Source organism: Bos grunniens, chromosome 18 (genome assembly GCF_055505025.1).
Source record: "Bos grunniens cultivar Pamir isolate PY7600 chromosome 18, Bosgru_T2T1.0, whole genome shotgun sequence".
NCBI lineage: Eukaryota > Metazoa > Chordata > Mammalia > Artiodactyla > Bovidae > Bos > Bos grunniens.
Window position 1 is genome coordinate 37,188,667 of NC_141182.1, and position 27,138 is coordinate 37,215,804.

Genomic DNA, 27,138 nt, shown 5'->3' on the forward strand with positions numbered 1-27,138 from the left:
TTTGTGTACTCATCAAAACAGGGGTTAGGGAGTTAATGAGACCAACCTAAACATGTTGAAGAGATACCATCTTCCTACTTCCCTTTCTCTCAATGTCCAGGCCCCTTTTGTGGCTTTGTAGCCAACTAGGCCAACCCACTCCAAATTAAAGCCTCACAGATCTCCTTTCACTGTGGAAGAACTGGAGACGATCCCAGTGCAGCTAAACTTTAGGTACTTCATTATTATTTTGCCACCTCAAATTCTTTCTGCCTTGTTGAAGCTTATGTTGAATTTTCATACATATCTACAACTGTTGTGATTACTTAGTTTAAGCAGAAAATGAATATTTTGATCCTAATCCCATTATTGATGGCAGGAGATGTGGGCGATGAGACAAGAGGACCCATTATAAAACCTTAAGTTTTGTGCTTTGCTTTGGTGTAATAGCTGTGGTTTATAAATTTTACTTATAATGAAAATGAGTAGGACATGCAAGGTAGATTTTTTAATTAAAATTTTAACTATGTAAAGAATCACTTGATAATTTAGTTTTATCAAAGAATTGTAAAAACCTGTATAAATTTTACTTACTTTTCTTACTAAAGCTTGCATTTTATATCTGTATAGCCATTTAAAAATATTTATTTATTTGGCTGCACTGAGTCTTAGTTGAGGTATGTGGGATCTTTCATTGCAGCTTGTGGGGATTAGTTCCCTGGCCAGGGATTGAATCTGGGCCCCCTGTGCTGGGAGCTTGGAGTCTTAGCCATGGGACCACCAGGGAAGTTCCTGTATAGACATTTTTAATTGTAGTCAATGACTGTCAAGATCTTGAGATTTTTATTCTCAGTGTTTACTGTGGTTCTGTCACTTGGGGAAGTAGATAATAAAGGTTGAGACTAGTTAAATTGTTGAAACGGAAACTATATGTAAGTGCTATGAAATTTAAAGATGCTTACTCCTTGGAAGGAAAGTTATGACCAACTTAGATAGCATATTCAAAAGCAGAGACATTACTTTGCCAACAAAGGTCCGTCTAGTCAAGGCTATGGTTTTTCCTGTGGTCATGTATGGATGTGAGAGTTGGACTGTGAAGAAGGCTGAGCACCAAAGAATTGATGCTTTTGAATTGTGGGGTGTTGGAGAAGACTCTTGAGAGTCCTTTGGACTGCAAGGAGATCCAACCAGTCCATTCTGAAGGAGATCAGCCCTGGGATTTCTTTGGAAGGAATGATGCTAAAGCTGAAACTCCAGTACTTTGGCCACCTCATGTGAAGAGTTGATTCATTGGAAAAGACTCTGATGCTGGGAGGGATTGGGGGCAAGAGGAGAAGGGGATGACAGAGGATGAGATGGCTGGATGGCATCACTGACTCGATGGACATGAGTCTGAGTGAACTCCGGGAGTTGGTGATGGACAGGGAGGCCTGGCGTGCTGCGATTCATGGGGTTGCAAAGAGTCGGACACAACTGAGCGACTGATCTGATCTGATCTTTATGAAAATGTTAAGTAGGTGGGTATTTTTTTATTTCTGTAAACAAAGATGCCAAGGTTGTGTCCTTAATTGAAGCACAGGTTTCACAGGGTTGGGGAAAAGGCAAAAGATGAGCACTAACAACTCAGTGCTCAGCTTTGAACATCAAATCAAGTTATGGGGGGAAGTTGCAGTAAGACAGTAGTCTTGAGAGTCAGGCTTTGTCAAGAGAGAGAAAGGACTTCGGTTTTCCAAAGCTCCTGTTGCATTGTCCAGAGACAATAAGCAGAGGCTGAGAATGCAAAAATGGAGGTATCTACTGGGCTCTAACAGTGTCAGAACAGATTGGAAATTCTATTAGCAAGGGACTTCAGCAGGGGATACTGCAGGGTGACCAGGAGGGAAAGAGCTATCTCTCTGGAGGCTGCAAGGCAGTGAGGACCCAGAGGACAGCTCAGGGTCTGGCCCTTGAACCCCAAATGCTATAAAAATAGCACAAAGAGCTCCTCTGTATTCTTTACTCAGAATTACCAATTTATAACTTAAGCTTTAGCACTCTCTAATATTATTATATATAATATATATGAGATAATTATATCTAAAAATATTATTTTACAGTATATAAGATAATAATGTAAAATTATTTTTTGAATCATTTGAGAGTAGGTTGTATAAATCATGCCTTTTTTACCCCTCAGACTTTCTGGGTATGTTTTCTAAAAACAAGGATATTCTCATACCTAATCATATCAAATTCAGTACTTCTATGTAGTTTATGGTACATACTCCAATTTCATCCTTTGTCCCAACGGTATCCATTTTAAGCAGGTTTTTTGTACTCCAGGATTTAGTCCAGGGCTACTTTTTGAATTTTGTTGTCTTGTGAGATGGAATTAGCTTTAATTGACAGTTTCTAGTCTGATTTCTCACTCTACACACCCAACCTCCACCTCCCAGAATGGGAACTTCAGGGCAAGTTTTTTCTTAGTTTTACATATCTGTTAACACATGTTGATTTTGCTACACATATCATCTTGTACCCATTATGCTTCCAATGCTTGTACCAAATGCTTCCAAATGAGCTCTCTATGTGCAGTTGAGAGATTTTGTCTTTATTCTGCATAAAATCTGCCTCAAGTAGACTGTCAACCCAGTGACAAAGGGATTGTTCTCACTTCTCTAGCCTTGTAGGGTGCTTTAATGAAGTTAGAAGAAAGTCAGGGTCATATATATTAAAATACAATAGCTACATTTTATTACATGAACTAGGTACTTAATATTTACACTCTTACTTGATCTTCAAACAAGTCCATGATATAGGTTAAATCCTTCATGAATCATAAGTCCAGTGTTCTCTAGCCTTTGTCTGACTTCCCACCACTCTATTGATTTTCCACTCACAGAGACCTTCAAATTTCTCAGAGGGTTGTGTTCTTTGCTATCCCAGGGTCTATACAAACACTCTTCCCTTTGTCTGGAACATTCTTCTCAATATTTTTTGAAGAAGCTTAGCTGTTACAGGAAGATGAGAGATAAGAGGGTCAAGGGAGAGTTTTGTGTGTGGTTCTTGTTTCTGATGTTGTGTGTATATTTAATGACAGCCACATATTTATTTTAGTAGCTGAGGGGAAAGAGTAAAGGAGATAGGATAAAGATACAGAGGATGGCAGTTAATGAAGGGAGATTCCTAAAGAGGAGGGTGGGATGAGAAATGGGATACAAGTGAAGAGATGAACTTTGTACAGCTAGGAAAAATCAGTGGTGAGTGTGCCAGAAGTTGAAGTTTGGCTAAGAGTCCTACTTTTCACTGTGTAATGGGAGGTTAGGTCATCTGCTTGGCTGCTCTGAGTAAGGAGACTGGAGGAGAAAGGGAGGATGAAGGGTGAGAGTGGATAGACAATAGGGCCAAATCATAAACTGAGGAACCTGGGTTTATTTTATTCAGGTTTATTTTATCTTAAATCAGACCAAGGGGATTTAGGTTGCTTTTTTAATCTACTTGTTCATAATGATCTCTCAGATTAATCATACTGTTTAATAGAATATTATTATTAATTAGACATGTCATTGCTTCAGGCAGAAAATTATTGGAAAGTAAAAAGCTCTATATTCCAAAGGCTCATAAGAGAAAGATTTCCATTTCTATCATTGCACATCTCTTTCAGTTCCAATTCTCAATGGAAATTCCTCAACCAATTCAGTCCTTGTAACACTAACATTTAGAAGTGTCTCCCATTTATAAGACAGCTGAACTAGGGTTACCTGTGCCCTCATTCTTATGCTGGTGTTCTGGAAAGCAGTATGATTTTAGAAGCCTCTTAGATGTAGCGTAGTGTGGGAGCAAAAGGAATGTAGGTATAGGGTACCTGAGAAAGACTCATGGAGTCCTGACCTATAGGAGGAACAATAAGAGTTTTCCTGTGTCTAGAGTGGCACAGATAAAAATACAAGGGGCTATGGAAATGAGGAAGAAGCGGAAGTGATTTGTGAAAGGAAACCAGATGGAAGCAAAAGCATTTGAGAGGACACCAGCCTGACTGATAAAACTGATGACCCAGTTGTTCTTCCCTATGCATTAGTTCTGTCTAGTACCCCTAATGGAAGATGGTAAAAATCTGAGCTACACAGAAAGGTTGTCTTCTGAACCTTCATGCCCTAAGAAAATATAATGGGCTTATAAATAACATCAAAAAAGTCTTATAAGGCAAACCCTAGTTCAGCTGTCTTATAAATGGGAGACACTTCTAAATGTTAGTGTTACAAGGACTGAATTGGTTGAGGAATTTCCATTGAGAATTGGAACTGAAAGAGATGTGCAATGATAGAAATGGAAATCTTTCTCTTATGAGCCTTTGGAATATAGAGCTTTTTACTTTCCAATAATTTTCTGCCTGAAGCAATGACATGTCTAATTAATAATAATATTCTATTAAACAGTATGATTAATCTGAGAGATCATTATGAACAAGTAGATTAAAAAAGCAACCTAAATCCCCTTGGTCTGATTTAAGATAAAATAAACCTGAATTTCTTATCCAGAGAGATTTTTTTCCTTGTGATATAACTTGAGGGTATGTTCTATTTCTTTGATTCTTTTGGTGTGTGTTCTTTATTATCTGATTAACTTACAGGAGACTTTTTGAATAAGTAGCACCTATTCAATTGTCCCTTAATTTAATTACACTTTTGTGTAAGCTATTTGCATGCAGATATTTTTGCAGAATATATCAGTTACATATCTTTCTGTTGTTAGCTTCATATGGGGCAAAGCTGTTACTCTTAATATTTTACTAATAGAAAAAAGATTTGAGAGAAATAGGCAGAGAAGAACCCCATGAAATATTTCAGCATAAATTCTAAAGTTTGAAGCTTTGTCTGATTCCTAAGCTAGAGAAGTAGCAGTAGCACTGTTTAGTAAGTTCAGTGATTGAAAACAACATAAATGGTCTTGATTTCTTAAAGGGCATGATTTTAAGCAAGTCCAGATATTTTAAGAATTGTTGTTCCTTAAATCTCAAATTCATACATGAGAAGATTACTGATAAAACTTTCCCTCAGCAGGCATTGGAATACAGCCATTGAAATTGAGGTTTGGGAACTGCTTTGCTTCAAGTTTCAGTTTGACACTTATAGGCAGTGAGATCTTCGACAAATTGGTTAATGCCTCAAGCCTCAGTGTCTTCATCTATAAAATCAGGAGATCACTGCTTTGCTAGGCAGAAATTCCTCATTTGTGTGCCTTTTCCACAGAAGGTGTGAGTGTTGATCTTCTTGGCCCTTTCACCTTAGGCCTCCAGCAGTGGGACAGGCTTCATGGGTTTCTATACATATTGAGTAGTGGGAAAGTTGAGGAGGCAAAGCCAGTTGTGAGAATTAAAAGTAATATATGATGAAAGTGAAGCCTTTAGCTTGGTCTGGAACCTCATAGCTGTCCAGTGAAAGTCAGCATCTATTACTACTTATTACAGTTGAACATTCATCAGATTTTTAGATTATATATGTTATTTTTAGTGAGTCTTTTAGTCAATTGTCTTTCAGTGAATTGTCTTTCACCTGGAATTTTAACATTACAAAGAGTTATCTATCAGCTGAAACTTGGAGCCATATGACAGCTACCTAAATTTCCTAGTAGTACATGGACATTGTATATATTTTACATTTTACAAAACATTTTTCACATCGTATTACCATTTTAGTATATGATCAATACTATTTATGATCTGTTTCAACATTTGATTTTGCCTAAACTGATTGTCTCTGGACATCACATAGACCAAATTCTGAAAGTTCAGGAAAATGCTACTCACATGTACACACCCTTCCTATCTATAGATTGTTTCAGTAAAACATACACACTGCTTAGATAGTAATACTTATAAATGTTGACACAGTTGTAATAGTTTGTGCTATTGTGTAATAAAACTTGATTGGCATTGGGAATACTTCCTATAATTCCTTCTAGTAGCTAAAATAAGGGTGAAAATGTAGTAAACAAAAATGACAGAAATATCTCGTAATATAGGTAACATGAGTAAAGTTTTAAAGTGTCAATGGAGAATGAAAAAAATTTCTGGGATGCCAAGAATTTAAAGATGCAGCTTTGAAATGAAAACATGTTTTACACTAAATATATTAAGTGAAAGTTATCTAGAAGACAGTTGCTTAGCTGCTAAGTCATGTCTGACTCTCCTGCAACCCAATGGACTGTAGCTCTCTAGGTTCTTCTGTCCTTGGGATTTCCCAGGCAAGAAGACTGGAGTGGGTTGGCATTTCCTCCTCCAGGGGATCTTCCCAACCCAGGGACTGAAACCTCGTCTCTCATGCTTCCTGCCTCCTGCATTGGCAGGTACCTTCTTTACCACTGAGCCACCAGGAAAGCCTCTAGAAGGTAGTAGGATAAAAACTCAGTAAAGGTATATGCTCTTAAAATACATTGTATTGATAGTTAATCATCATCTCCATGATGGTTTTCATGTATTTCAAATATTTATCTATCCATAAAGAGCAGATGCAGGGCTTCCCAGGGATGGGGGAGCCTGGTGGGCTGCCATCTATGGGGTCGCACAGAGTCGGACACGACTGAAGCGACTTAGCAGCAGCAGCAGCAGTGGTGAAGAACCCACCTGCTAATGCAGGAGACTTAAGAGACGCAGGTTCGATTCCTTGGTTGGGAAGATCCCCTGGAGGATAGAAGAGTCAGAAGAGGAGCCCATTGACTCTAATGCATTTCCACTATTGAGTTCTCCTCTGTGGGTAATTTTAGTAGCCCTTGAGAAAGTCAGAATACCTCCTAATCTGGCTAATTGATTCTCTAATTTCTATAAACAGAGATTCTTACCTTTTGGTCTTACCAATACTTAGTGTAGTGCGACTTTAAGCAAGGTAACCTTGGCTTCAAAATATAGCACTGCCACACTGTGCAGTGCCAGAAGGTACCATAACGAGGTAGTTTATGTGCATAGTGCCTAAGTAAACAAAAGGCACTGGAAGGGTCAATCTTCTACATACCTTAATTCTTTCGAGTAGTATAGATGCTGTTTTTGATTTTGACAGGTCATGTGAATAAAATTTTTCCATAGTAAGGACGATGTGCAAAAAGCCATTCTGTTCAGGGACACATTTATGCCTGTCCCATGTAGGGTTTACTTAAGTCTCATATGTGCACATAACAAAAATCATGTTAATTCAGACCCCACTAGATTGGAAGTTCTGGTAATGGTGATGAGAGCTAGAGTAGCTTCTCCCATCTTCTTTCTGTCACTCTGCTTTGGGAGGTCCTGGCCCTATACTCCTCTTCCTATTCAATATCCTGGTTGGAGGTCTTGCTGCCTCTGTTAACATGGTGATCAGCTAATGAAGCATAAAACAGTTAAAGAAGGAGTAGATGTTATAAGTTTGACCTCTGTCATCACCCATAGGGCAAAAATGAGGAAGGGCTACTCTTCTCCACTAGACAAGCATCCCATTCCATTTCTGCTCTCTATTTATCTGTAAATTTGGTGAGAACTTGCTGAGACTCTTGTAGAACTTCTTCTATTGTCCTTTAGCTTATTTACAGAACTGCTGTGATCTAAATCTGGGTCCTGGAGTCTTGCAATAAGTGGGGTAGATTGGATTTTACTTTTGGAATGTTTATGATCTATTGAGAAACTTATTAGCATCATAAAATTGCAAGTTTCTTCCATATTAAGAAGGTTAACTTTTTTTTTTTTTTTTGAAGGTTAACTTTTTTCAGACAGTTTTAGAAGAACTTTTTACACATGGACAAGATACTTACAGTGTGACACAAGCTTGTATTATTTAAATTGGTAGTCTAATTTAGCTGGTGTCTGTAGTAGATTGTTATAACAGCCTCTCAGTGAATCACACCTTTCTGCTCCACACTTGCTTTGTTAATATGATGTCGTTGTTCTTGCCATCAAGAAATGGAGTCTCTTTCTCTACTCCCTTGAGTCTGATCTGGCTTTGTGACCTACTTTGGCTGATAGGATGTGATAGAAGTGATATTTTAGACTTCTAAGCCCAGGTCTCATAACTTCTGTTCCCACAGCAGGGGGACATAGCTGTTAAGGAGTCCAGGCTATCCTCCTGGAGAAAGAGGCCACATGGAGAAGCCCCAGCTGAGCACCAAGGCCACAGACAGTGAGTCAGGCCGTCTTGAATCCTGAAGTCCCAGCTGAGTGACTGCTCTGCCAAGTCCTTTCCAAATTCTTGACCCACAGATTGGTGAGCAGTTAAAAGGGTTGTTCTTTCAAGTCAGTATACTTTGAAGTGGTTAATATGCAGTAATAGATAATCAGTTGAACTACAAATCAAAACCATCATAGCGGCTTTTATAAAAAACAGATTCCTAGGTCCCATCTCCAGAGATTCTGATTTAGAAGGTCTAGTAAGGAGAGGGTTACCTCAAACCTCTGTAATGTCCCCATGCAACTTTAATTTGGGAAAATTTCAAATCAATGGAGAAGCTGAAAAAATAGCACAGAAAGCAGTCAACTACTCCTAAACCTACATATTGTTAATATTTTACCTATTTGGTTCATCTATCTTATTAGATAAAAGAATGTCTTATTCATCTCTTTTTTTGCAGATATCATTTATTTCATCTGAATACTTCAGCATTTATTGCCGAGGAAAAGAACACTTTTACGTGACCACATTATCATTCTCATATCTAAGAAAATTAACATCAATTCAATAAAACCACTTAATATAGTCTATATTCAAATTTTTTAAATTTGGAAATGTCCCTTATAGATTAAAAAAAAAATCAATTGCCTACTCCTATCAAAGGAATTCCATTTCTTGTATTCTGGAATATATCTCTTTTTGCCTTCTTAAAACTTCACTTCTTGTATCATCCATTTTTGCCTTTGTACAGAACTGTTACTATCAGCAAATGAACACATGCCCTGTCATCTCCCTTTCCTTAACTTCTCATCTCCTCACTCCCCATCTCAGCTAAGGCCTCATCTCTAGGTTGCCTTTTACAACAACATTTAAATCGTAAAAGTTGCTGACACCAGCTGTTTGTGCTTCCTTACATCTTATTATCTTTTCAAAACTGTTGTAGATGCTCTGTCCTCTCACCTGCACAGAAAATCTTTTTCTAAGGTTACCAAAAATTTTAATGATTTCAAATCTAGTGGTTAACTTCTCTATCCTCACATTCCTTGACCTTTCAAATGTTTTCCCCATAGCAAACTATTCCTTAAAACACTGTTCCTTTGGCTTTTGTGACATCACATTCACCAGGTTTCCTTCTTATCTCTGTGGCTGCAACTTCATGGTCTTTTTTTTTTTTTTTTGCTGATTTTCGTGACCTTTTCTGTCTGACCTCTAAGTGTGGGAGATGCTCAGTGATCTCTCATCCATTGACAGTCCCTCCCACTAACACCCTTGCTCCAAGCCCCATGATCTCTTTCAGTCCTAGGCCCTTTGCATGCATATACTGGGAGGTTCCCCAATTCATATCCAGCCCTGACCTCTCTTCTGACTTCATCTCATGTAACCAACTGCCTACTTGGTACCTCTACTTCGATGTCTAAGGGGTGTCTCAAACCTAATATGCCCCCATATATTTTTGATTCCCTCTCCTGCTTTACTTCTGCCCCAGGTCTTCCCCATCTCAGTTGCTTTATTTACCCAGTCCCTCAAGCAAAGCCCAAGAATAAACTTGCTCTACTTTCTTCACCCTGCACAGCTAACCTATTTGCAAGAACTTCCAACTCCACCCCTGAAAGGGAACCTAGGAATGCCCAACTTTTCTCACCTGGTCCAAGTCACCTTCATTTCCAGTCTAGATCACTGAAAGACCTTTGAGCTAGCCTGTTTCCTTTTTTACTCCCTAATCTATTTCCCCACGATCTGTCGTCACTTCTGCTGAAAACCTGCAAATTTTTTTCTTTACACTCAAAATTCTTACCTGGCCTGTAAGTCTTTTGTAACCTGACCCTGCTTCCCTGAATCTGCAATTTCATCTTGTTCACCATGATAAAACTGTCTTGGCCTTCTCTATGTTCCTTGAAACTGCTCTATTTTCTTCACAGCACTTATCAATTCTAATACTACTCTTTCGTTGTAGCTTTCCATTTGTTCTCTAAGTTTAGGGGTTTGAATTCTTATGTGGGCACTGTTATGTCTTCAATATTTAGAATGGTGTCTGGCACTTCAGATCAGATCAGATCAGATCAGTTGCTCAGTCGTGTCCGACTCTTTGCAACCCCATGAATCGCAGCACGCCAGACCTCCCTGTCCATCACCAACTCCCGGAGTTCACTCAGACTCACGTCCATCGAGTCAGTGATGCCATCCAGCCATCTCATTCTCTGTCGTCCCCCTCTCCTCTTGCCCCCAATTCCTCCCAGCATCAGAGTCTTTCACATGAGTCAACTCTTCGCATGAGGTGGCCAAAGTACTGGAGTTTCAGCTTTAGCATCATTCCTTCCAAAGAAATCCCAGGGCTGATCTCCTTCAGAATGGACCAGTTGGATCTCCTTGCAGTCCAAGGGACTCTCAAGAGTCTTCTCCAACACCACAGTTCAAAAGCATCAATTCTGCGGTGTTCAGCCTTCTTCACAGTCCAACTCTCACATCCATACATGACCACTGGAAAAACCATAGCCTTGACTAGACGGACCTTTGTTGGCAAAGTAGTATCTCTGCTTTTGAATATGCTGTCTAGGTTGGTCATAACTTTCCTTCCAAGGAGCAAGTGTCTTTTAATTTCATGGCTGCAGTCACCATTTGCAGTGATTTTGGTGCCCAAAAAACTAAAGTCTGACACTGTATCCACTGTTTCCCCATCTATTTCCCATGAAGTGATGGGACCGGATGCCATGATCTTCGTTTTCTGAATGTTGAGCTTTAAGCCAACTTTTTCACTCTCCACTTTCACCTTCATCAAGAGGCTTTTGAGTTCCTCTTCACTTTCTGCCATAAGGGTGGTGTCATCTGCATATCTGAGGTTATTGATATTTCTCCCGGCAATCTGGATTCCAGCTTGTGTTTCTTCCAGTCCAGCGTTTCTCATGATGTACTCTGCATAGAAGTTAAATAAACAGGGTGACAATATACAGCCTTGACGGACTCCTTTTCCTATTTGGAACCTGTTGTTCCATGGCCAGTTCTAACTGTTGCTTCCTGACCTGCATACAGATTTCTCAAGAGGCAGGTCAGGTGGTCTGGTATTCCCATCTCTTTCAGAATTTTCCACACTTTATTGTGATCCACACAGTCAAAGGCTTTGGCATAGTCAAGAAAGCAGAAGTAGATGTTTTTCTGGAACTCTCTTGCTTTTTCTTGCATCCAGAAGATATGGGATATTTGATCTCTGGTTCCTCTGCCTTTTCTAAAACCAGCTTGAACATCAGGAAGTTCACAGTTCACATATTGCTGAAGCCTGGCTTGGAGAATTTTAAGCATTACTTTACTAGCGTGTGAGATGAGTGCAACTGTGCAGTAGTTTGAGCATTCTTTGGCATTGCCTTTCTTTGGGATTGGAATGAAAACTGACCTTTTCCAGTCCTGTGGCCACTGCTGAGTTTTCCAAATTTGCTGGCATATTGAGTGCAGCACTTTCACAGCATCATCTTTCAGGATTTGAAATAGCTCAACTGGAATTCTATCACCTCCACTAGCTTTGTTCGTAGTGATGCTTTCTAAGGCCCACTTGACTTCACATTCCAGGATGTCTGGCTCTAGGTGAGTGATCACACCATCGTGATTATCTGGGTCGTGAAGATCTTTTTTGTACAGTTCTTCTGTGTATTCTTGCCACCTCTTCTTAATATCTTCTGCTTCTGTTAGGTCCATACCATTTCTGTCCTTTATTGAGCCCATCTTTGCATGAAATGTTCCTTTGGTATCTCTGATTTTCTTGAAGAGATCTTTAGTCTTTCCCATTCTGTTGTTTTACTCTATTTCTTTGCATTGTTCGCTGAGGAAGGCTTTCTTATCTCTTCTCGCTATTCTTTGGAACTCTGCATTCAGATGTTTATATCTTTCCTTTTCTCCTTTGCTTTTTGCTTCTCTTCTTTTCACAGCTATTTGTAAGGCCTCCCCAGACAGCCATTTTGCCTTTTTGCATTTCTTTTCCATGGGGATGGTCTTGATCCCTGTCTCCTGTACAATGTCATGAACCTCATTCCATAGCTCATCAGGCACTCTATCTATCAGATCTAGGCCCTTAAATCTATTTCTCACTTCCTCTGTATAGTCATAAGGGATTTGATTTATGTCATACCTGAATGGTCTAGTGGTTTTCCCTACTTTCTTCAATTTAAGTCTGAATTTGGCAATAAGGAGTTCATGGTCTGAGCCACAGTCAGCTCCTGGTCTTGTTTTTGCTGACCGTATAGAGCTTCTCCATCTTTGGCTGCAAAGAATATAATCAATCTGATTTCGATGTTGACCATCTGGTGATGTCCATGTATAGAGTCTTCTCTTGTGTTGTTGGAAGAGGGTGTTTGTTATGACCAGTGCATTTTCTTGGCAAAACTCTATCAGTCTTTGCCCTGCTTCATTCCGTATTCCGAGGCCAAATTTGCCTGTTACTCCAGGTGTTTCTTGACTTCCTACTTTTGCATTCCAGTCCCCTATAATGAAAAGGACATCTTTTTTGGGTGTTAGTTCTAAAAGGTCTTGTAGGTCTTCATAGAACCATTCAACTTCAGCTTCTTCAGCGTTACTGGTTGGGGCATAGACTTGGATTACTGTGATATTGAATGGTTTGCCTTGGAAAGGAACAGAGATCATTCTGTCGTTTTTGGATTGCATCCAAGTACTGCATTTCGGACTCTTTTGTTGACCATGATGGCTACTCCATTTCTTCTGAGGGATTCCTGCCCGCAGTAGTAGATATAATGATCATCTGAGTTAAATTCATCCATTCCAGTCCATTTCAGTTCGCTGATTCCTAGAATGTCGACATTCACTCTTGCCATCTCTTGTTTGACACTTCCAATTGGCCTTGACTCATGGACCTGACATTCCAGGTTCCTATGCAATATTGCTCTTTACAGCATCGGACCTTGCTTCTATCACCAGTCACATCCACAGCTGGGTATTCTTTTGCTTTGGCTCCATCCCTTCATTCTTTCTGGAGTTATTTCTCCACTGATCTCCAGTAGCATATTGGGCACCTACTGACCTGGGGAGTTTCTCTTTCAGTATCCTATCATTTTGCCTTTTCATACTGTTCATGGGGTTCTCAAGGCAAGAATACTGGTTTGCCATTCCCTTCTCCAGTGGACCACATTCTGTCTGGCACTTATTAAGTAGTAAATAATTGTTGAAATGGTGGATGATACCAATATTAGAAATCTGGGACTCATCCTATGATTCTCGCATGCTCTGGCTTTCTACTTCTAATCAGTACCTGAGTTGTACAGATTTTTTACTCTTGATTTTTCCAAAATCTGTCTCCTCTTCCCTCATTCTGCTACTGCTCTCTTGGTTTATACCATTAGTACCTATGTGGTTTCTAAGCCCCTGGTCAAGGACTGACACTGCATAGAACTTTTTTCTTCCTACAGGAGAAACCGATCAGCTATTCTTTGTGCTACTATGATATCCCCACTTCTGCAATAGGACCTCTAGGGCTTACTTACCTTTTACTGTGTTCATCTCCTTTTACAATATTGTAATCCCTCTGGATACAGGAACAACATCGTTCTGTTTTTTTTTTTTTTTAATTCCTGACACCTAGCACAGTGCCTGACATATAGTAGATAGCCACTAAACATTTGTGACGGCGCAGGAGCGCAGCCGAGAGGAGCTACCTCGTGCCCAAGGGCAGGGGCTGTGGCTGAGGGGAGCTACCCTGCTTCCAAGGTAAGGAGCAGCAGCCACACTTTCCTGGGGCAGCCGTGAAGAGAGACCCCATGTCCAAGGTAAGAGAAACCCAAGTAAGACGGTAGGCACTGAGAGAGGGGATCAGAGGTCAGACAGACTGAAACTACAATCACAGACAACTAGCCAATATGATCACACAGACCACAGCCTTGTTTAACTCAGTGAAACTAAGCCATGCCTTGTGGGGCCACCCAAGACGGCCAGGTCATGGTGGAGAGGTCTGAAAGAATGTGGTCCACTGGAGAAGGGAATGGCAAACCACTTCAGTATTTTTGCCTTGAGAACCCCATGAACAGTATGAAAAGGCAAAAAGATAGGACACTGAAAGATGAACTCCCCAGGTCAGTAGGTGCCCAATATGCTACTGGAGATCAGTGGAGAAATAACTCCAGAAAGAATGAAGGGATGGAGCCAAAGCAAAAACAACACCCAGTTGTGAATGGGACTGGTGATGGAAGCAGAGTTCGATGCTGTAAAGAGCAATATTGCATAGGAACCTGGAATGTCAGGTCCATGAATCAAGGCAAATTGGAAGTGGTCAAACAGGAGATGACAAGAGTGAACATCTACATTCTAGGAATCAGTGAACTAAGATGGACTGGAATGGGTGAATTTAACTCAGATGACCATTATATCTACTGCTGTGGGAAGGAATACCTTAGAAGAAGTGGAGTAGCCATCATAGTCAACAAGAGAGTCCGAAATGCAGTACTTGGATGCAATCTCAAAAACGACAGAATGATCTCTGTTCGTTTCCAAGGCAAACCATTCAATATTATGGTAATCCAAGTCTATGCCTTACCAGCAACACTGAAGAAGCTGAAGCTGAACAGTTCTATGAAGACCTACAAGACTTTCTAGAACTAACACTGAAAAAAAGATGTCCTTTTCATTATAAGGGACTGGAATGCAAAAGTAGGAAGTCAAGAAACACCTGGAGTAACAGGCAAATTTGGCCTTGGAGTACAGAATGAAGCAGGGCAAAGGCTAACAGAGTTTTGCCAAGAGAACGCACTGGTCATAACAAACACCCTCTTCCAACAACACAAGAGAAGACTCTACACATGGACATCACCAGATGGTCGACACCGAAATCAGATTGATTATATTCTTTGCAGCCAAAGATGGAGAAACTCTACCGAGTCATCAAAACAAGACTGGGAGCTGACTGTGGCTCAGATCATGAACTCCTTATTGCCAAATTCAGACTGAAATTGAAGAAAGTGGAGAAAACCACTAGACCATTCAGGTATGACCTATATCAAATCCGTTATGACTATACAGAGGAAGTGAGAAATAGATTTAAGGGACTAGATCTGATAGACAGTGTGCCTCATGAACTGTGGATGGAGGTTCGTGACATTGTACAGGAGACAGGAATCAACACCATTCCCTAGAAAAAGAAATGCAAAAAAGCAAAATGGCTGTCTGGGGAGGCCTTACAAATAGCTGTGAAAAGAAGAGAAGCAAAAAGCAAAGGAGAAAAGGAAAGATATACCCATTTGAATGCAGAGTTCCAAAGAATAGCAAGGAGAGATAAGAAAGCCTTCCTCAGCGAACAATGCAGAGAAATAGAGAAAACCAACAGAATGGGAAAGACTAGAGATTTCTTCAAGAAAATTAGAGATACCAAGGGAACATTTCATGCAAAGATGGGCTTAATAAAGGACAGAAATGGTAGGGGCCTAACAGAAGCAGAAGATAAGAGGTGGCAAGTATACACAGAAGAACTGTACAAAAAAGATCTTCATGGCCCAGTTAATCACGATGGTGTGATCACTGACCTAGAGCCAGACATCCTGGAATGTGAAGTCAAGTGGGCCTTAGAAAGCATCACTACGAACAAAGCTAGTGGAGGTGATGGAATTCCAGTTGAGCTATTTCAAATCCTGAAAGATGATGCTGTGAAAGTGCTGCACTCAATATGCCAGCAAATTTGGAAAACTCAGCAGTGGCCACAGGACTGGAAAAGGTCAGTTTTCATTCCAATCCCAAAGAAAGGCAATGCCAAAGAATGCTCAAACTACCGCACAGTTGCACTCATCTCACACGCTAGTAAAGTAATGCTTAAAATTCTCCAAGCCAGGCTTCAGCAGTACTTGAACCATGAACTTCCAGACGTTCAAGCTGGTTTTAGAAAAGGCAGAGGAACCAGAGATCAAATTGCCAACATCCGCTGGATGCAAGAAAAAGTAAGAGAGTTCCAGAAAAACATCTACTTCTGCTTTATTGACTATGCCAAAGCCTTTGACTGTGTGGGTCACAATAAAGTGTGGAAAATTCTGAAAGAGATGGGAATACCAGACCACCTGACCCGCCTCTTGAGAAATCTGTATGTTGGTCAGAAAGCAACAGTTAGAACTGGACATGGAACAACAGACTGGTTCCAAATAGGAAAAGGAGCACATCAAGGCTGTATATTGTCACCCTGCTTATTTAACTTCTATGCAGAGTACATCATGAGAAACCCTGGGCTGGAGGAAGCATAAGCTGGAATCCAGATTGCCGGGAGAAATATCAATAACCTCAGATATGCAGATGACACCACCCTTATGGCAGAAAGTGAAGAGGAACTCAAAAGCCTCTTGATGAAGGTGAAAGTGGAGAGTGAAAAAGTTGGCTTAAAGCTCAACATTCAGAAAACGAAGATCATGGCATCCGGTCCCATCACTTCATGGGAAATAGATGGGGAAACAGTGGATACAATGTCAGACTTTATTTTTCTGGGCTCCAAAATCACTGCAAATGGTGATTGCAGCCATGAAATTAAAAGACACTTGCTCCTTGGAAGGAAAGTTATGACCAACCTAGACAGCATATTCAAAAGCAGAGATATTACTTTGCCAACAAAGGTCCCGTCTAGTCAAGGCTATGGTTTTTCCAGTGGTCATGTATGGATGTGAAACTTGGACTATAAAGAAAGATGAGTGCCAAAGAATTGATGCTTTTGAACTGTGGTGTTGGAGAAGACTCTTGAGAGTCCCTTGGACTGCAAGGAGATCCAACCAGTCCATCGTAAAGGAGATCAGTCCTGGGTGTTCTTTGGAAGGACTGATGTTGAAGGTGAAACTCCAAAACTTTGGTCACCTGATGTGAAGAGCTGACTCATTTGAAAAGACCCTGATGCTGGGAAGGATTGAGGGCAGGAGGAGAAGGGGACGACAGAGGACGACATGGTTGGATGGCATCACCGACTCGATGGACATGTGTTTGAGTGGACTCCAGGAGTTGATGATGGACAGGGAGGCCTGGCATGCTGCAATTCATGGGGTCGCAGAGTCGGACACGACTGAGCGACTGAACTGAAACGTTTGCAAGAAAATGAGTAAATGCAAATGGATGCGTCTGCCTAAATGGGGCCATTTGAAAACAGCTACAATAAAATACCTAAAATATTGATATATAGATAATGGTGTTTACCTTGTAAATTTAAAATTTTATAATCAAATTCACCCATTGTAATTAAGCCTCAGTGAGTAATGGTTGATAAACTTGCTTTTGGAATTACTGTGCTCTTCATTCCAGTATCTTCAGTTCTAATGCTTAATGTTTTTTTTAAATAATTTTGTATGGTAAAATTAAAAAGATATCATCTCCATTTTTTTATTATAGAGATTTAAAAATAACTTAGAGTAAAGAACCCCATGTTATATACAAGTTTTAGAAAATATTTTTTTTTCTTGCCCTTTGTGTCTTTTGATATCTTTGAAATATACAGGGCTACCCTGGTGGCTCAGATGGTAAAGAATCTGCCTGCAATGCAGGAGACCTGGGCTCAATCCCTGGGTCAGGAAGGTCCCTTGGAGAAGGAAATGGCAACCCACTCCAGTATTCTTGCCTAGAGAATTCCATGGACAGAAGAGCCTGGTGGACTATAGTCCATAGGGTTGCAAAGAGTCAGATGCAACTGAGCAACTAACACACACACACACACACACACACACACACACAAATACATTTCATATATCTAAAATAATTTAGGAAAACTGTAAATAAAATTATCCATACATCCTAAGACTTATCTAACCATGGGTGATTTGACTTTTCATTCTCATTTTTGCTACAATACTCACTCCATGTGTATCTTTTGTTTTTTAAAATATTGAAATCAGAATATATAAGCCCATATTGGTTACCAGGAACCTGTAAGTTTGTACTATTTCCAGACAATGAATATACAGTATATTTTGCATGTAATTTTTATCTCCTTCCATCAAGTGTAACAATATGTTGTATTTGCCATGGGCCTTTAAAGCTTCAGTGTTGTGAAGAGCTCTGCATGAAATTTTAAAGAGACTGGACCTTTCATCTGCACAGCAGCAGGGCACCTTGCTATAGGGACAAGAAACGGGGAGAGAGAGAGAACATTTCTGAAGCAATAGCAAAAAATAACAGCAGAAGCAATTATTTCATCAAAGGTTGATTTTTTTCTTTATTCCCTATATATATGTGTGTGTGTATATATATATATATATATATTTTTTTTTTTTTTTTTCAAATTTCTTAGCTGGAGATTGCTGTATTGCCTTCATCTTCATCTCCTGGTGTATGTTTAATTTGCCTGTTTCACATGGTCAAAATGGGCATAAATTCATAAATGAAAAATATTTATTCTAGGAAGTGGTGTTATTGATAACAGTATTTAAATACATCTGCACAAGATATGCAAGCTGGGAATGATGCAAAGAACTAAATTTAGCATTCACTAGGGTTCTTAGTGTGTTTATCTACTTGGGGATGTGAGTGATAAAGATATGTTTTCTTCTGGACTTCATTTTTTCTCTTTTTTCTCCCATAAACCTTAGCATAAACTGACTGCCCTGGGAGGGTAAGAGAGTTTCTCTCTGTCTCTGTGGCTAATATTGACATACTTTTTTTGGGGGGTTGGGACTGGGCATCCCTGGCTGTGAAGTGAATGAGTACTTAGCACTTACAGCAAGAATGTTATTTTACTGGCAGTGAGAAAAACCAAATATAACCCACCATTTCCTTTTACTGTGACCCTGAGATTGCATCAAAATGAAATGCCTGGGCTTTCCTGTGTATAGGACCTGAACTTCTCACTCAAACGAAGCTTGATAGTCTTCCAGAGAGCTTTCTGCATTTTTGGAGTTGGAAGAATCATGTTGTGTTCCGGGTATTAAACTTGGTAGTATTTTCTTCCCTGTTCTGCTGTTTAGTCTTGGATGACTTGCTCTAACTTCTCTCTGTCTCCATTTTCATTCTCTTTAAACTGTTGAGAGGGTTAATAAAATACTTAACTGAGCTTTGAGGTTTCTGAAGGAAGCTCCATCTCCCCATATTACTTTCCTATTTATTTTGTAACTAACTGTAAGCTTAGTGGCTCAAAAAGAAAGCACATTTATTCTCTTCCAATTCTGGAAGTCAAAAGTCTAAAATGAGTCTCATGGAGTTAAGGGTGTTGATGGAGCTATGTTCCCTCTGGAGGCTCCAGGGGAAGAATCTGTTTCCTTGTCTTTTCCAGATTATAGGAAAAGACTACCTTCCTTGGCTCATGGCCCCTTCTTCCGTCTACAAGGTGCATCGCTCCAACCTGAGCTTCTATCACCCTATGTCTTTCTCTAGAGCCTTAATAACACATGAAAAGTTCTCATTAGCAGGTAAGATAACATAGTCACAGGTTCCAGGAATTAAGGCATGGACATCTTTGTCAGGGGGAGGTATTATCCAGTTTATCACCCCTTCAACATTAAACTACTTAAAATTTTTGTAATCCTTCTGTTGTTTCTTTCCTTTTCTTCCCATCCTTAACTGGCAATGATTGTGAAATTCTTAAATGTACAAGAGAAAAGTTTCGTTGACATTCTCTCCACAGTTGCTCTTAAGAGTCAAGCAGTGATTAGCTTCAGAGGAGTAAACTTCTTTCTGAGATGACACCCTAAGTATTTGAGAGTGTTTTCCCTGTATCTTTGAGAGGCCTGTGGACTGTGAGGAAGCAGATTTTTAGGGTCCATTGCTTTAGGTTCAGCCTGAACCTAAATGTTTGAATTCCAGCTACTCTATGCTTTCTCAGTGGGTGGTTATACTTCATCTTCTTACATTTGTGATAAACCTCTCTTCATTTTTTAATCAACCCACATTCTGACCTGCTGCTTATACTTTTAGGAAGTAAAACTTAGTCATCTAAACTTCACCCTCTCTTTTCCGTAGCACATGGTATATATTTTTATTATAACTCCCATCTCTTAGTATTATAAGTCTGTGTCTCCTAAAAAATGGACGTGTTCAAGGGCAGAAATCCCACCTTACTTACCTTCTTATTTCCTTCACTAAAATGGTGATTGGCACAGAGTAAGCACTTAGCATGTATTTTTCTGAACAAGTGAATTACTAAACAACTTTAAGTGTATCCCCATACCCTATAGACTGAAGCCCAAATCTCAGCAGATTATGAAATCTTTAGTTTCCCTTCTTCCCTCTTCCTGTTCCCTATTTACTATTCAATTCATGGCCTCCCCGTGTTGTACTGCTTTCTGTTCTCCAAGTTACTTTTGATTTTATCTTCAAATCTTTGTTTCCAATGAGATAATATATAAATTAACATTTGAGGAGATTTGATCTGAGCCTTAGTACAAAACATTTTACTGGTATTTAGTCCTTACAATAATCCAATGTAATTTGTAGTTTACATCTTACATATCAAAATTCTAATGCTTGGAGAGATTACACAACTTCCCCTAGACCACATGGCTATTAAGGAGTAGCTCTGGGGTTTAATGGAGAAGGCAATGGCAACCCACTCCAGTACTCTTGCCCAGAAAATCCCATGGACGGAGGAGCCTGGTAGGCTGCAGTCCATGGGGTCACTAAGATTCAGACACGACTGAACGACTTCAGTTGCACTTTTCACTTTCATGCATTGGAGAAGGAAATGGCAACCCCCTCCAGTGTTCTTGCCTGGAGAATCCCAGGGACGGGGGAGCCTGGTGGGCTGCCATCAATGGGGTTGCACAGAGTCAGACACAACTGAAGCGACTTAACAGCAGCAGCAGCAGCAGCAGCTGAGGTTTAAACTCAACAGCTGAGGTGTGGAGCCTATACTGATTATTCTCTCTGCCTCCTGAAGGGATGATTAGCACTTTCCATAAAACTCTGCATTCCTTTTGTGCCCAACATAGTGCTTAAAAAACCTACATCTATTTAGGATTGAAGGTTGGGGTGAAGGTTTAATTATGATGGCTCTTTTATGGCTGTAAATCAAAAAGAGCACTGGTAGAGCCATTCTGGAGAACTTCTTGGAATCCGTTTCCAACCACATCTCAATCAGCGATAGCCAAAAATGCCTGAGAATTAATTTCCAAAGAAACAGTAGTCATTACATGACTGAACCAAACATCAGCCATCCCTTCCTTCTACCTCATTGATGTCCAAGCCTTTTTTGTTTAAAGCAGTGTAATCCATTCTTGAAAAAAAATCTCATGTAGACCTCTAATATACAAAATAGGTAAAAGTGTACATGAATTTTCAAAATATTAGTGGGTCCTTCCAGAATTTTTACATAAATCTCTTTCTCAAGCTTAAGGACACAGCATCCTTCCCTCCAACTCCTTTCTTGCACCCCGACTTACCCCAATTATGTATGTGTTAATGCCAGGTCTGTGGGGAGAAGCCAGGTGGCCTAGGTTTATGATGGATTTGTGATATATATATATATATATATTCTTCAGCAATGGATTGTGTCATTCACTTAGACTGAATTTGGAACAGGATTAAAATATCCAAAAAGAGTGGAAATATACCTGAAAGACCATAGACGTTTCTAATAGAAAAGAAGCTCACTTAAGGCCCATGTTGGAGCTATTCATTCTCTAAAAGGCATTCTGGAATGACATTGCCTTGGTGAATCCACAGTCTAGGCACTGGCCTTTATGCAGGAACACTGAGAAATTTCAGTTTGTTCATATAGCATGTGCCCCTGTTGGTGGAACCAAACGTATCCCTGGACCAAGGTTCTTGTTGACTCTTTGAATAGGTACTATCACCATGTGCTTGTCTGAAACCTTTGTTCTGTGCTTCCATGGCTAAGCTATACTTGTTTTACTTGACCTATTATATCCTTAGCTATATTAGCACATACAGCAAGAATATCATCCAGTATTGCTGACTCTGAAGACTTTCTGCTTCTGTGACAGGAGAGGGGATACCATTCATGATAGTTAAAAACATAGGTGTTGAATTAAACAGGGCTGAATTCAAATCCTTGGCACTACCATGTGCATATAGGCTATGTGATCCTTGCTAATTTCCTTAACCTCTCTAAGTTCATTTTCCCTTCAATAAAATAAAAACAACTGAGGGTTGTTGTTGAAATTGAGTGAGATACGATGTGTGAAAGTCCCTGGTGGTTGGCCTAGGAGATTGCTTGGAGATTGGTAACTGCAAACTTTGTTACTATTTTAGGCAGCCTCTCATCTCTCTCCTTTGATCCTTTCTGTGTTGATTTTCAAGTTTAACTTTCTGCTTGTTTTTTCTTAATTCCAGATTCCAGGAGGATGCCCCACAGTAGTCTTGAAATGCCAAACATGATATCCCTGGCACAGCTAGCTGCTCAGTGTCTCCTCTCCTCTGCCACTGAGGAAATCATGATCCAGGAGCTCCCAATGCCAGTCCTGGCTCTCATCTATGTGCGGTGCTGACTATTCCATGGCTGTGAACCAGGATGTAAGTGGGGATTTCCTCTGTGAAGCAACAGCTCTTTCTTTGACTCCTTGATTGAATGAGTCTGTGCTCTGCCCCTTTCTCCTGATCAAGTATGTGTAGTATAAACAAATTGTATGCACATCACATATATCTATGCTTGTGGGACATTCAAGTAATACATAAATATGTAAAAACTTACTATTTTCCTTCATTCTCTCAGCTGCACTCCCCCTGTTAACTGAGCATGGCTATTATTTTAGTGTATATCATTCTAGCCTTTTTTCTGTGCAATTATATACTTAATAAAAAATGGTGTTATACTCTTTTTTGGCAACCTGCCTTTTAAATTTAACATTTCTTGATCTTTTCATGTCCGCGTATACAAATCTATCACATTCTTCTAAATTTTTGCATAGTTTTCCGCGGATGAGTGAGTCAGTGTTTACCTGAGAGTATTGATGAATACTTAGTTTTTCAGTTTTTTTTTTATATTAAAAACAAGGTTTCAGTGAATATTTTTGGGTTAAAAGGCATGTTCCCAATTAACATCCTAAAAGCCATGCCACAGTACTGTGAAAGCCTATTTCTTCTGTACACAGTGATCAATATTGGATTTTATTTAATCTTTAAAATTTTTAATAATCTGGGTAAAATCCTTATTTAAACATACTTTTTTCTGATTATATGTGAGACTAATCTCCTTTGCATGTTTTTCATTTGTACTTATGAATCCTTTCAATGTATTTTTCTCAGTTTTATTGTGGGTTGTCTTTTTTTTTTAAATGACTTTATTAGAAGCTCTTTGTATGCTATTGGTTTTTAGCTCTTTGTTGGATATACCATAACTATTTTCTCCTAGTTACCTTTGCAAAATGGTGTTCTTTGTATTTTTTACTATATATAGAAGTTTTAAATTTTATCTAGTTCTTGTTTTCTTACTGTGACACTTACAATATGTTGTATTTGTAAAGGGATATGAAGGTGTAAAATCAGTCTCCTTTGTGGTGAAACAGGCTAATATTAATCACACATCACAAGTTAGAAAAGCAAAGCAGAAACAGTTTAAAGATCTGTTGTAAATTCCAGCTACTTAACTTTCTAATCAAATCAAGTATTTATGGAACACCAATGTGTTTTGTGTGTTAGATAATGAAAAATATAAACTATGGACTCTAGAGAGCATTTGTATGTGAAACACAAATATTTAGCTACACTTTGAGAAAACCATATGGCATTTTTTAGCTTAAGTGCTAATGTTTTTTTTTTTTTTATAGAAAGAAGTAATATCAGAAGTCAAAGGTCAACAGAGAACATACACTGGTACCTGTTAAAGGCCATGAGCATAGTAGAATACTTGAATTGAGGCTTAAAGCCTGGGAAAGATACAGTTATGAGGTTGTAGGGTCTGTAGCTGTTATCTATTTCTGCATAAAAACCACCTCAAATCTTAATGGCTGAGAAAGTACCTGTTTAATTTAGCTCAATATTATATTGCAGGTTGACATTGTTGGTTGGGGTTAGTGGGCAGTTCATCTAATGTGGGCTAAACTTGACTAACCTTGGCTGGGCTCCTTATATAGTAATAGTCAACTGGCAGATTGCCAGGGCTGATTGATTTATGATCCACAAGATCACATCTGGGACAACTGGGATGACTGGGGCCATTTCCCACATGGACTTGGAACCTCTAACAGGCTAGCCTGAGTTTATTTCCATGGTGGACACAGAAGTCCAAGAGTTTGAGAATGAAAGCTGGAATGTCTCTTGAGGCCTAGGCTCAGAATAAGTGTAGTGTCATTTATGTGTATTCTGATGGTCACAGCTACAAGACCAGCCAAGATTCAAGGGTTCTCTACCTCTTGTTGGAAGGTGCTGAAATAGTGTGACTCTTTTGTAGTCGACTCCAGGAGTTGAGTTCAGACTCACGTTTACTGAGTGATTTAACCCTTGCAGTTAAATGTGATGACTATGCTCAAAATCTATCTTTGACAAAGCCTAGTAGAAATACCAATATAAATAGCAGCAAGGTAAAAATCTGAATACAAATGACTTTTTCTTCAGCCAAATGAGTATTGACTTTTTAGGAAACCTTTTTTTCAACTTGTTTTAAATAGGTCAGTTAGGAACATGATGTCTGGATTGCTAGGCTGGCCAGAGTGATGTATGGTTATCTTGCCTTCCCACTCCTTTGAAAAAAAAAGCAAAACATACTGAAAGGGTGAAGGAGATGTGGTGTTTAGTTCTGTTAAAAAATGCCATGGTCATGAATGCAGAGCATTAAAAAAGCTACACATGACAGTTCTCCAATTTAAAAGAGCCAGCTTCAAGTCTTGATTTCTTTATCTTTATTTTCAACTAAGTTGACTTTGCAGTTTCTGATTTCAGTGATTGGTGTAATTCCTCTTATCTTATTTTGGTTTTGTAGAAGCAGTTCTAGAAATTTTGTCAATTCTTGTTTTTACTATGCGGAGGTAAGGGGAGGTAGCCAAAAAGTCCTTTCTCTAATAAGCTTCTCTCCCCTAAAGTGACCATGATAGCTTCTCAATCCAGACAGTTATATGTGAGGTTTAGACAGAGCCAGGTAGACCTACTGGTTCATGTCTTTGTTTATAAAGTTATCGTTTTTCGGTCAAACCTTTAACTCAGAATGAAACATGAGTAATGTCAGAGTGTAACATTAAAGGTAGAATACTAAAGATGATGCTTTATAAAAACTCAGGTTTATTTTTTCTTATTCTCAGTTCTTCCTTACTTAGGGACCAGATATACCTTAAGGTTGTTACATATTTATGCATAAAAATCCCAGTTTCCCTCTGATTCTTGTAAATGTACCAAATGATGCTAATTAAAATAAACACCCTGTTCAACAGAGAAACAGTGTATTATAGTAGAGCTGTCTGTGAATGCTAGAGCCAGAGTCTTGTTTGAATTAGGAGGATGTTTGCTAAGTTAAGGCGTCCTACAGAGATGTATAAGGTCAGAGCTTCCAGCAGTCCATACTGTCTTTATTGAGAGACGTATTTATATCTTCCAGACTAGTAATTAATCACTCAGTGGGGTTTTTTGGGGGACATCATGCTCACAGAGAATCTTTTTGTGCTGCCAGGAACCACAAAGCATGGGCACAATTAAAATGCTGATTTAATTTATTATATTGAGGCATGGAACAGGAATGTTTAAATGATGTTGACAGGGCCAGAATTTCAGAACTACCCTTTTAAAAATAGAAAACAAATGCCTACGCCCATAAATTAAATTATATTAATAACATGTTTCTCTAAGTTGCTTAGAAGCAAAATAAATCTCTTGACATTAATTAAAATTTAAAGATATTGTATCATTTGTTGTTAATGTGCAGTCTTTGTTAGGGGAAATACATTTCAAAGTGATCTATTTATGAAAATTAAATGGAGGAAAATTGCCTATTGAGCAAATGTCGTTTAATAAGGCTGCTTTTCTTAGAAATGTGGATTCTAAAGTAACAAATGTTTTTATATTCTAATAATGGTTTCTATTTTTGATCCTCTAAAAATTGTCTTTGTTACTTGAATTTTGATATTTCCACACAGAACTTCATTGTCAGGGGGGTTATAAACTCTAAAAACCAGGAAGGCTTTCATATATTTTGGGGTATTGGATAACATGCAATTGCAAAAAGAATTGACGTGGTTAGGCATTTGGATCTCATTCAAAAATCACGGCAGGACCAGAAGCCAAAGGGTCCCATTAGCAGCCTCTAACTAGCTTTCCTCTAATGAATACTGTGTTCTGTGTCTTTAAGCTACACTTTCCTGGTGCCACACAAGCTAGAAACTGCAATGAGATAATGGATAGATGTTGTCAGCAAGGGAGAGCTAATAGTCACCTCTGTGTGGACCTCACATGAAGATAATGTACTGAAAAGTTGCACATCTCTACTGTTATGGGAGAAAGGTGGTTTTTCACTCTGATGCAGGTTTATTTTTTTTTTGTGGCATTGGTACAGATGCATTTAACTTGGGCTTAAAGCTCATTATAGAATAAAACTGTTAGAAAATGTTAAAATTATGTGTTCTTCAGTGAATGAAATAAAGAAACCATAAACTATGCACATTGTTCCTTATCATGCTACTGCCTTTTTTTTGTGGACTTGATAGTCCAATTACAGTATAGGAATCAGACAACCCCTGTTGGTCTTGATAATTCTGGTGATGAGTGCAAATTGGATGGATGAAAGGGAGTAGTTGTTCTATGTGTGTTCCTCCACTGGTTAAAATTAAAGCCCTTACAGTGAAGTCAATATTTATTTTGTGACCACTTACATGGTGTGAGTTTTCTTCTGGGAAATATTCCTTTTTTTATGGAAAAACTCTTTGACTTATATGCTAAATAATAATTAACCATTTTTAACGTTTTGTTTTTCCCCCACATCCATTTAGCTACCAAATCCTGTGGCTTCTACTCTTTAATGTCAAAATGTTTTGTTCCGTGCCCCTCCACAGGCTCCCAAACTGCCATCACTGCAAACGTTGGTTTGTTTATCTGTCTCCTTTACTAGACTGTAAACTATTAGACGGCTTGAATCACATCTTATTTGACTTGGGCACAGTGTCTGGCACATAATAGGCCTATATGTATTCCATGTATAAATGAAGGCTTTTATATAAACCATTTAATTCAGTCAGTC

General features: G+C 39.1%; 1 long non-coding RNA gene across 2 annotated transcripts in view; it reads left to right on the forward strand.

The window, feature by feature from the left end:
* LOC147353499 (uncharacterized) overlaps positions 1–27,138 on the forward strand; it is a 214,300-nt gene that overhangs the window by 64,772 nt on the left and 122,390 nt on the right. For both annotated transcript variants that reach the window (XR_015145685.1, XR_015145684.1), the window contains exon 3: positions 22,314–22,493. This is a non-coding gene — a long non-coding RNA (uncharacterized LOC147353499). The remainder of the gene's footprint in view (positions 1–22,313; positions 22,494–27,138) is intronic.